Below are 12,181 nucleotides of genomic sequence, written 5' to 3'. Positions count from 1 at the left end.
CACTGTATAGGTGTTTTTTTACACTTTACAACACCAAGCTATTTATTGTAGTTTGTTTTTTGGTTATTGATTTGCATGGGTTTAGAACCTATTGGGTTCCTATATTTTCTTTTAACATTGATGGAGAGATAGATTAAAAAGTAAGGAATGAAGAAAGGAAGGAAGATATGCTTACCATTAGCCAGTGTTGTGCTGTGGGTGCATTTGTAGTATTCTGATTTTGTGAGAACGTCTTTCAGGTTTTTTACTAAGTTTGCTTTCTCTTCTGTATAATTATAGAACAGGACTTCTGCACTGACTTCATGGTTCACAACAGTACTTCCAGAACTAGAAAAAAACAAAACAAGGAACAAAAAAGATAAAAGAAGCAGTTGTATGGAATACATGAAACGACTGAGAAAGTTGGGCTGTTACATGTCAATACTGTAAAACATTGGTGTCCAAACTGGGGCCTGGAGGCTGGATATGGCCCATTGCTTGCCTTTATTTGGCACTTGGGGCACTATTCCACCAACCGACACCAGTGGTGGAGCAGCATTCCCCTCACTGACACCATCAATAGGGGACTATCCTTCTCATTGATATCAACAATGGTGCATTATTCCTCCCACCAAAACCAATGATGAGACAATGATGGCGGGGAATTTTGTACTTTCACTGGACACAGTCTGACCCCTAAAGCCTCAAGGACAGTAAACTGGGGTCGGTGCGCCCTCGCTAGGTCTGAGCGCCCCTCTTTGTTGTTGTTTTTCAGAGCATATAAGGATACCCATTGACTTGAAAGGGCAGCCGGCACATTGGAGCTGATGAAAAGTAGATACGAATAAGCCTCAAAGCATATCACTCTAGCACAGGAGAGCATAATTTGGATTTTATGGTCAGTAAACTGGCCCTTTGCTTAGAAAGTTTGGAGCTCCCTGCTGCAAAAGTTCCCAATAGAATAAAGAGGTTTTTTTTTTCAAATCTTTTATCTCCAAAAACATTTTTTTGGCTCAGTGCTGTAATCCCATCCCCACCATGTCCCTATTTATTCTATTAAAGCTTGTCTCCAGGGAAAAACGAAATCAAAACCTTTCTCACCACCTTGAAATAGTTTGACAAGCTAAAAACATTTTCCTAGTTTTGAGTAGGGAAGGACCTCCTGTCATGTTTTCACTGCTAAGAGGGGCTTTGTTGTGTTACCTTCACTTCCTGTAGTGTTGACAAGAATTGAGGTGCAACAGGGACACAGACTGAAATAGAAACTTGACAGAGGTTTTAGTTTCCCCTACTCTACCAAAAAATAAAAAAAAAGGGCTAGATCTGTCTGCATTGCTGTTGGAGAATTTCTCTCACTTTTAGTCTACTAGACAGTTGTCACTGAGACAGGAAGTGAGGGGAAATCTCAGAGGCTGGATAGCAGCAAAACCCTTCCTAAAGCTGGATACACACTATCCAACTTTTGTGGTTAGATTTCCTTCAGATTTACCTTTTCTATGTAGTACAAGGGCCTGCCAGATTTCATACAAATTGAAAGTGTTTAGGTTTGACCTCATAATATGGTTTTGGTAAGTCTAAAGGAAAAAGTCTTCAGAAAATCTTATAGTGTGTATGGCCCATTATTCTATTCAAAACTAAGAAAAGGTAGTTTTGGTTAGACATAAGCAATATTATGTAAGCTTGGATAGAAAATGGAAGGGTTAAGCTGGATACACACTATCCAACTTTTGTGGTTAGATTTCCTTCAGATTTACCTTTTCTATGTAGTGCAAGGGCCTGCTAGATTGCATACAAATTGAAAGTGTTTAGATTTGACCTCATATTATATGGTTTTGGTAATTCTAAAGGAAAAAGTCTTCAGAAAATCTTATAGTGTGTATGGCCCATTAGAGATTGTTACTTCTGTTTGTGTTGCTGTTGAAGAGTTCCCCTAATTTTCCATCTGGTTTTTAGTAAGACAGGAAGCGAAGGAAATTTTATTTAACGGAGCCCCAGATAACAATGAAAAACTCATCCCTACTTTATCTAAGAAAATAATTTTTTTGCTGGATATACGTATGCATTAATCTTTAGTTAATCTGAAGATTTTATTTTAAAAATAACTAAAATCTCCCTTTACTGGGTTCTGGGTCTCCTATCTTCTGCTCAGTAATGTGAGGGGGTCCAGTTAGGAGTGGATCTTGGTGACATGGGCACCGTGCACTGGCTGCCACAACCAAGGAAGCACTGAAAGCTTTTGACGTGGGGACAAAACACAACCAAGTAGGTCCTTGGTAGTTGGGGCAGGTTTTCGTTGGTTAAAGAAAGTGTATCATGCTATGTGTACCAGGTAAATCTCTAATGCTCAGGATGTGTTACAGGTCTAACTCTAAGATCTAAAACTATCTTTTTTCAGGGCCCTCAATTGAATATATCTTATTTGTATTGAGCCAAAGGTCAATTTTTGGCCTGCCACCTAGTCTTATATTTTCAAGACAGGATCCCCACAGGGTTCTGTAGCACACAGAAATGATATCACAAACAAGACTGGTCAACAGAACTGGTGAAGAGAGTGGAGGACTGGCTAAAAAAAATGCAGAAAATGGACACAAAAAACATACACACACACAAACACACGTCTTGCCCAGAGTTGGGCTTTAGGCGAACAGGGGAGTAAGTATAGTGGAAAGGCCTAGTGGCAATTCCTGCCAAGAGAGACTGCAGTTTGTAATATTGTATAACTTGACATTAGTTGTCATAAAAAGTCTAAAAAAACCCAAAGAGATCTGGTAACCCAAGGATTCTCTATAATAAAAAATATAATAAAAGTAACATTTGTATTCTTCTGTATAAAATGGCACCCCTATCCATTAACTACAGTTGATCCCCAACTTTGTTGACTTCAAATCAAGGGTTCCCTGCAATAGATCCCACATGCCTTGACATGTTTTCCCGGGAATGGCTTCCTCAGACTACTGTATGCCCTCCAATCAAGCCTTACCAAGTCAGGACATGGCAGGTCAAGTATCATTTCTACTGCGGGGAGTCCCCCTGGGACTATAGTGTTTTTTTCCATGACATTCCAGGTTCCTTTGCAATTTTTGAGAAATGAGTTGAGCGCAGACTGGGTGAGACAGTTCCATTTACCTACCTATTCCTAAAGTGGAACTAAACCAACTGATTTACCTGTTTTCCAAAACAGTTACATTCAAGGCATGGCTTCAGTCATAACTGTTAAATTTACTAGCTGTCAACTTAACTGTCAATCCATCAAATAGCTGGTGTCATAACTGATCGATCACATGTGCAGCACTATGGCATCTGCGGATCAAAAAGAGGCTAAGTTGGCAGCTTCCTTGGCTGTAAGGGCTCGTTCACACCATATGTGCATGAAAACTGATGGGAAAACCGACATCACTTTCCATCAGTTTTCATGCGCATCAGTTGTGTGCCCTATTCACACCAATGTTAATGTCACGTCGGTTTTTTTTTCCAGTGCAGAAAAAATCTGCACGTGATACCAGTGTTGTGGTGTGAACAGAGCACATGGAGAAAAAATTTGTTTTTGTGCCCTTGCAGAATGCTTGCAGAAAAACTGAAAATCAGTGCACCATGGTATGAACGAGGCCTAAAAGAGGGGAGGGCTTAGTTTCACTTTAACATATCCAGTGCATGCAGTGTTGGGCTTGTTTACCATGTTATGCAGAACTATGATCCTCCATTACAAACATTGGATCCACATTGCCCTCTATCTGGGAAATTTTTGAGGGTATTGTGTGAACATTTATATAGTGGTGTTGCATTATCAAATTTGCACCTGCTCTCTGCATCAGTCAGAACCACCCACCACCAGGAGAAGACCTACCAAAGAAGTGGACATTTTGGGTCACATGGCCAGCTTGAAGAGACTTTGCAAAGAGGAATGTAGGAACATAGGCAAAGCGTACAGCAGTGGGGGTAAGCGGGGGGGGGGGACTCCGGGGGGAGGATTGAGGGGTCAAGCAGAAAAAGTGCAACAAAGCAACTCTATTTAGTATTTTGCACACACAAAAGTTGTATTCCTACCGGAATAATATTAGCTGTATTGTAAATCCATTTACTTGTCCGTAGATCTTGTTCATCTGCAAGATAAAACAAAATGTAAGCTGTTTCTCTTATATTGTTGGAAATTTGCTCTGTGTATGGCTGGCCTAAGCCAGAAAAAAAAACACCTGCATCGAGGAACAATTCAATAATGGAAAGGGTGTGGTTGGTCATAAAGTGGGGGTGGATCTGAGTCGTCTGCTCTTTGTCAATAGACATAGTTACATAGTTACATAGTAGGCGAGGTTGAATAAAGACAATAGTCCATCCAGTTCAACCTGTGTAGGTGTGTGTGACTGTAATCATCTAACATAGCCCTCAATCTCCTGATCCTTGAGATGTAAGTCTAAGAGTCTTTTGAAAGTCACCATACTACCCGCAGAAACCACCTCTTGTGGTAGACAATTCCACAATCTTGTAGCCCTAACAGTAAAGAACCCCCCACGTTGCCTGAGGTTAAAACGCTTCTCCTCTAATCGCATTGTATGTCCTCGAGTCCTCATGCAATTCCTGTAGACTGGGTGGCTGGGTGGCTGGAGGTGGCATGCCAACAAGGCGCATGGACAGGGGAGGGCTGGCAGCCTTAGGCCTGGGGGGCAAGTCCAGTCAAGTGGCCTACTGAACCATGGAATCAGCTCACCATCCATGCCCACCTGGTTTTGGACTGACAGCTGTATACAGTGTCTGGCCCCTACATTAATCCAGCCCTGAGTACAGCCTTTTTACTAGTTTTTACCACTTTTTCAGAGTGGCCCGGGGGGGCATTTGCCACCCTGCCCCCCTTGCCAGTCCTCCCCTGCGCATGGAGGTGGAAGAGCTTCTAGCTGGTGGCACAGGTGAGTGGACATTACACTGCCCCTCCTCCACTGGAACCTCTCCCTATGCTAGACACACTGAGGTTTACATATCAAAACCGTAGAGTGCAAAACCTGGTGCAACAGTTCACAGAAAACAATCAGCTTCCAGGTTTCATTGTCAAAGTCTAAAGTTGTAGTAAAACCTTTTTTTCTACTTGCACCTACAGGTAAGCCTATAATAAAGCTTACCTGTAGGTACAGTGAATATCTTCTAAATTTGCACTGTTTAGGAGATATATACACAGCATGCAGCCGGTGACGTCATCGGCTCATGCTCTCTAAAAATACAGCAAAACCCGTGCCGTCCCTTGAGAGCTCTGTGTCACGCCCGTGATTCCCGTGCGCATGCACAGGAGTGACGTCATTGCGGCTTGGCTAATCAGATGGCGCTGTCCACGAACACAGAAGCAAGATGGGTAAAAATGGAACCCCTGTCAGAAGAGACAGCATGTCCCTGGAGTTAGTTTGATTCTAAGGTAAGCATTTTATAATGTGCTAGTATGCGATGCACATTATGCGGTCGTCCTGCAGGTTTTTTTTTTTTTTTCGTTTTTTTTTTTTTAAAGCCTGCTGTTTACTACCACTTTAATTGAATGATATGAAGTTATAAGCTGGTTGGCTACCATGCACAGCTGCACCAGATTCTGAGTGCACCAATTTTAGTAGATCCGCCCCACTGCCCCTATCTAGTGGGTTCCTGTCCCTGGCCTAGCCTACTCACAAATGCACTCCAACTGAATGGGGACAGTGGTATTTTTTTATCACTGCCTACACTTAAAGAGCAGTGGCAGCTGGTGCTCAATACTTTTTTTTGGTGGGGGCGGCAAACCAATGCCATCCCCCCCAGCACCACCTCCAGAGCAGGAGACAGACAGGATGGTGGTGATCAGAGGCCTCCTTACCTTAGGAGGCAGATGACCAAGGATCCAAGGTGGGGCTGCTGCTCTGCACTCCAGGTACTCCTTGCTCCGGGGCCGTTGCTTCTCCTCCCGGCCAAACAGGTAGTGGGTCCTGAGTAGTGATCGATCGATATCGGTTTTTTTAATGCCGATACCGATATTTTGGTCATCGGATATCGGTATCGGCCGATATCTGCTGATATTTTCGGACATTAAAAATTATTATTATTTTTTATTTTAGGTACTCCTTGTGGAGGGATCTGGGTGTCTAAAAGACCCCAAACCCCTCCTTGTCACTGAAAAGCATTCAAAATGCCAAGTTTGGCTGTTTTGAAGGCTGTCAGTTTTTTTAATTTGTCATGAGATCACTTCCGGGTTTTTTACATGGAGACCCGGGTCTTCTCTTCGGGGGCGGTGGAGGTAGGATGCCTGGGTCTCCCGGTGGGACAGGAGACCCAGGCAAGCCGCGGAAGGCGGTCGGAGGGGGGGATGTCCCCTCCGGCTCCTTGTAATGACATCTGAGTGGCTTCTCAGCCACATCGGTTGTCAGCCACATCGGCTATGGACACCGGTACCGGGGTGATGCTTCTAGCTGCAGGCATCACTCCGGTAAAAGCACTTTCCCTAAATATCGGCAAATCCAAACGCCGATACAGATATATCAGGGAAAGTGCATACCTTCTGCTATATGACATTTCCTAAAAAAAAAAAAAAATTAAAAATCACAATTTATTTAACATTTTAGGCCAATTTGTTTTCTGCTACTTTTTTTGGTAAAAAAAAAATTGCAATAAGCGTATTTTGATTGGTTTGCGCAAAAGTTATCATGTTTACTAATTTTACTAGTAATGGTGGCGATCTGCGATTTTTTGCTGGACTGCGACATTGCGGCAGACAGATTGGACCCCTAACTGACATTTTTGACACTTTTGGGGAGAACCAGTGACATTACTACAGTAATTAGTGCTAAAAATATGCACTGTTACTGTAAGGATGACACTGGCAGGGAAGGGGTTAACACAGTGGGTGATCAAGGGGTTAAATATGAGCTGTCAGTTTTTTTAATTTGTCATGAGATCACTTCCGGGTTTTTTACATGGAGACCCGGGTCTTCTCTTCGGGGGCGGTGGAGGTAGGATGCCTGGGTCTCCCGGTGGGACAGGAGACCCAGGCAAGCCGCGGAAGGCGGTCGGAGGGGGGGATGTCCCCTCCGGCTCCTTGTAATGACATCTGAGTGGCTTCTCAGCCACATCGGTTGTCAGCCACATCGGCTATGGACACCGGTACCGGGGTGATGCTTCTAGCTGCAGGCATCACTCCGGTAAAAGCACTTTCCCTAAATATCGGCAAATCCAAACGCCGATACAGATATATCAGGGAAAGTGCATACCTTCTGCTATATGACATTTCCTAAAAAAAAAAAAAAATTAAAAATCACAATTTATTTAACATTTTAGGCCAATTTGTTTTCTGCTACTTTTTTTGGTAAAAAAAAATTGCAATAAGCGTATTTTGATTGGTTTGCGCAAAAGTTATCATGTTTACTAATTTTACTAGTAATGGTGGCGATCTGCGATTTTTTGCTGGACTGCGACATTGCGGCAGACAGATTGGACCCCTAACTGACATTTTTGACACTTTTGGGGAGAACCAGTGACATTACTACAGTAATTAGTGCTAAAAATATGCACTGTTACTGTAAGGATGACACTGGCAGGGAAGGGGTTAACACAGTGGGTGATCAAGGGGTTAAATATGAGCTGTCAGTTTTTTTAATTTGTCATGAGATCACTTCCGGGTTTTTTACATGGAGACCCGGGTCTTCTCTTCGGGGGCGGTGGAGGTAGGATGCCTGGGTCTCCCGGTGGGACAGGAGACCCAGGCAAGCCGCGGAAGGCGGTCGGAGGGGGGGATGTCCCCTCCGGCTCCTTGTAATGACATCTGAGTGGCTTCTCAGCCACATCGGTTGTCAGCCACATCGGCTATGGACACCGGTACCGGGGTGATGCTTCTAGCTGCAGGCATCACTCCGGTAAAAGCACTTTCCCTAAATATCGGCAAATCCAAACGCCGATACAGATATATCAGGGAAAGTGCATACCTTCTGCTATATGACATTTCCTAAAAAAAAAAAAAAATTAAAAATCACAATTTATTTAACATTTTAGGCCAATTTGTTTTCTGCTACTTTTTTTGGTAAAAAAAAATTGCAATAAGCGTATTTTGATTGGTTTGCGCAAAAGTTATCATGTTTACTAATTTTACTAGTAATGGTGGCGATCTGCGATTTTTTGCTGGACTGCGACATTGCGGCAGACAGATTGGACCCCTAACTGACATTTTTGACACTTTTGGGGAGAACCAGTGACATTACTACAGTAATTAGTGCTAAAAATATGCACTGTTACTGTAAGGATGACACTGGCAGGGAAGGGGTTAACACAGTGGGTGATCAAGGGGTTAAATATGAGCTGTCAGTTTTTTTAATTTGTCATGAGATCACTTCCGGGTTTTTTACATGGAGACCCGGGTCTTCTCTTCGGGGGCGGTGGAGGTAGGATGCCTGGGTCTCCCGGTGGGACAGGAGACCCAGGCAAGCCGCGGAAGGCGGTCGGAGGGGGGGATGTCCCCTCCGGCTCCTTGTAATGACATCTGAGTGGCTTCTCAGCCACATCGGTTGTCAGCCACATCGGCTATGGACACCGGTACCGGGGTGATGCTTCTAGCTGCAGGCATCACTCCGGTAAAAGCACTTTCCCTAAATATCGGCAAATCCAAACGCCGATACAGATATATCAGGGAAAGTGCATACCTTCTGCTATATGACATTTCCTAAAAAAAAAAAAAAATTAAAAATCACAATTTATTTAACATTTTAGGCCAATTTGTTTTCTGCTACTTTTTTTGGTAAAAAAAAATTGCAATAAGCGTATTTTGATTGGTTTGCGCAAAAGTTATCATGTTTACTAATTTTACTAGTAATGGTGGCGATCTGCGATTTTTTGCTGGACTGCGACATTGCGGCAGACAGATTGGACCCCTAACTGACATTTTTGACACTTTTGGGGAGAACCAGTGACATTACTACAGTAATTAGTGCTAAAAATATGCACTGTTACTGTAAGGATGACACTGGCAGGGAAGGGGTTAACACAGTGGGTGATCAAGGGGTTAAATATGAGCCTAGGGGAGTGATTCTAACTGTATATGGGCGGGGCTTATGGAATGACCATAGAGACCTGTGATCCTATATACTGTAGAAGGATCACAGGCGCTCTGTGATCATTCCAGAGAGAAGAACGGTCAGCTGTGTTTACAACAGCTGACTGTTCTTTTCTCTCAGAGGGGAGTGATAACGGGTGCAAGGCGGCAATTGGAGCCACCTTCCCCGTGCATTGGAGTCCCCGCTGTCGAGTGGGGGCGGTAGCGTGCCGCTGGTGGTATGCGCTCGTCCCCTAGCTGCAGGCACGCAACCGGCGTAGCCCTACGTCGGTTCGCGCAGGAGGGCCAGCCTATCACAGTATATCTGCGGCGGGTGGCCTGGAAGCGGTTAAGATGGCCACAGGGGTCAACCACGGTGGCAGCATCCAATAGGGCAGTTTCCTGTTGTCACTGTTGACACCTATGAAGGTCTTGCCATCCCTTCACTCTCCGCATTGGCGGATACAGAGCAGCCCCACCTATGCATGGGGACCAGACTTAAACTGCCTACAGACACAGGTGTTTGTGATCAAAAAATGCACTTACCTGCTTCAGAAAATTATTTTTATACAATTGGTATTTGTCACTTTTGCTGTCCTTGAGATCTGGAATAAATTGTTCTTGTGTGGAAACTTCAACCTTTACTTTGGCAATGACCTTTTCTATGAAGACAAAAACACAGGCCAAGCTTTAGCATGCTTTCCGTGCACAAAGGCAAAGACTTCTTTAGTTTTAGACACCTGTCAGGATTGTATTGCTGTCCGTGCCCTTGTTGGGGAGATTCACCCTCTCTATTTGCCCTGTTTACTGTTATCACTGAGAGTGAATGTGAAAGAAAATCCCAAAGTTTTGGTTTTCTTAAAAAAAAACAATAGAAGAACAATATAATAGAATATAATAAAAGAACAATAGAATATAATTTTTTTAAACGGGGACACTAGTTCTGGTGACAACCAGGGATTCCCTCACTCTAGAGGGATTTCCTCTCACTTCCTGTATGCTCTATGGTACAGGAAGTGAGGGAAAATCTCCCCAATGGGGCAGAAATGAGGAAAAAACTGACAGGGGGTTATAATCCTCCCTTATGAGTATAAATATTTTTTCATATCATTGCTTATTACTGGTAAGTCACTTCTTTAGAAAAATTCAAATATAATGAAGTTTAAAAAAATTATAGATAGATAGATAGATATAGATAGATAGATAGATAGATAGATAGATAGATAGATAGATAGATAGATAGATAGATAGATAGATAGATAGATAGATAGATAGATAGATAGATAGATAGATAGATAGATAGATAGATACAGTATATCTGCAGTGTTTACTCATTTCTCTCCAAAGCCCTAGGTCCCGTGTCTTTCTGCTGCTCTATTCCTATGTTATCAGCATGATAACTTCTGACAAATTCTCAGACACAGGAGATAAAAGCAGCTGGAAATTTGTGTCGGGATGGGTGCTTAGAGAGAGATTAGCAGAGAGCTTGTCCATTCACAGCACAGCTCTGCAAGTTTCTTCCTTCTTCTGACTATGTGGAGGGGGGTGTGTGGCTTTCCTATAATCAGCTGTCACACAGTGTACGTCAAGACTCCACATTCAGTGCTGAAACAGGAAGAAAAAAATCTAACACAATGTTCACTTTCTAAACAGTGTAGTAAGCTGAAGATAGCAGATATTAAAAAACAAAAAAATGTTTGTAGGAGGATTTGTTTCATCTCGGTGTATCATCTGAGGCTGTTCACTTCCCTGGGTATATATATGGGTTAACATCCACTTTAAGAAAAAAAAATATTTTTTTTGGTCTTTTCCTATCTTTTGTTTGGGGTTTTTAAAGCATTTGTTACCCCAACACTTCATATTCCTGATCTATGCCTGCTGTACCATGTACTTGTATGAGAAAGTATCCTGTTCTCTTTGTATTGCTTCCTTTGTGTGAAATCCCTGGTGTTCCCGCCAGTCCCTCTGCTTTCCTATTAAAACTGACCACGCTAAGCAGGAGAACACACTGTGGTCAGTTCTCTAGCTATGCTTAGAACTCAGTTTGCTCTCCTCCATTGATCAGACTGGTCCTGACACGCCCCCCCACGGCACAGCCATTCACTAGGAAGCTCAGAGTACTGCTGCTTCTCCTCCCCCCAGCTCTTATGCAGCTGAGAACAGAGGGAATGTGATCACTTATAGGAAAAAGGGTATTTATAATGTTTTTTTTATATTGATACACAAATGTTTTGCATTTCTTTTCTATTTTAAACTGAATGGGTTGTTTTACAAGGGGAGGGTTTACAATCACTTTAAGGTTTCTAGACAACAGAAACGGGATTGAAACAGCAACTGTTGCCATTTTAACAAGGAGCGCATGTACAAGGTATCTGTTTACCTTTTACAAGTTGGGATTCAGATTGCAAGCAACGTCATAGATGTACAGTAGGTAGAAATGCTCTATTACAGTATTGCAAATATATAAACTCCCCTTAAAAAAATACCACAAAATAAGGTCTCTATCTTATCCTAGAAGAGGTCTGACCATACGATCTCTTTTGACGGGAGGCCAGGTCAATTTATTCTATTGTTGCATGCCTTGCTTATGGGTACTCTTGTATGATGGATCTGCTTTGTTGATCCCTATATTATTTGGGATTAGGGGACCCTGTCTGGGGTGCCTTTTCCTTCCTATCGCACCCCTTGTTTGGAATAGACAGATTGGTTCCTCTTTTTGTGGAGGCGTTTTTCTTTTTTGTATCTCCATATTATACAGCCAATTCCATTTTAAAATTGAAGATTTGGTTACCTTCTCATGACATTGGTTGAGTAACTTATGCTAAGGGATTTCTGTATGTATACACAATTGGATCCTGAGGAAGCCCAGCAGTTTTGAGTGAAACGCGTTGATCCACCAACCAGATGATGTAATTCATTGTATGAATTTATTCTGACATGTTAGCATTGACTGTCATTTTTATCTTTTTGTATTATAAAAAAAATGTGTATTTTTTAATTAATTTATTTGGATATTTTGGGCACATTCAAAACTCCATTTCTAGGATTTACTGGCAATTTCCCTTCCACTTTTCCCTCCACCTTTCCTTCCTTTCCCTGTTTCCCTGCCAGACCTGGGTTACACTGGGTTTTTTTTAACCAGTTTATGTACTGCGGCAGGCAGCCGTTCCCAGGCAAATCACG

Source organism: Pelophylax lessonae (assembly GCF_965119305.1).
Source record: "Pelophylax lessonae genome assembly, chromosome: 4".
Taxonomy (NCBI): domain Eukaryota; kingdom Metazoa; phylum Chordata; class Amphibia; order Anura; family Ranidae; genus Pelophylax; species Pelophylax lessonae.
Note: the sequence above shows the minus strand (reverse complement) of the source record.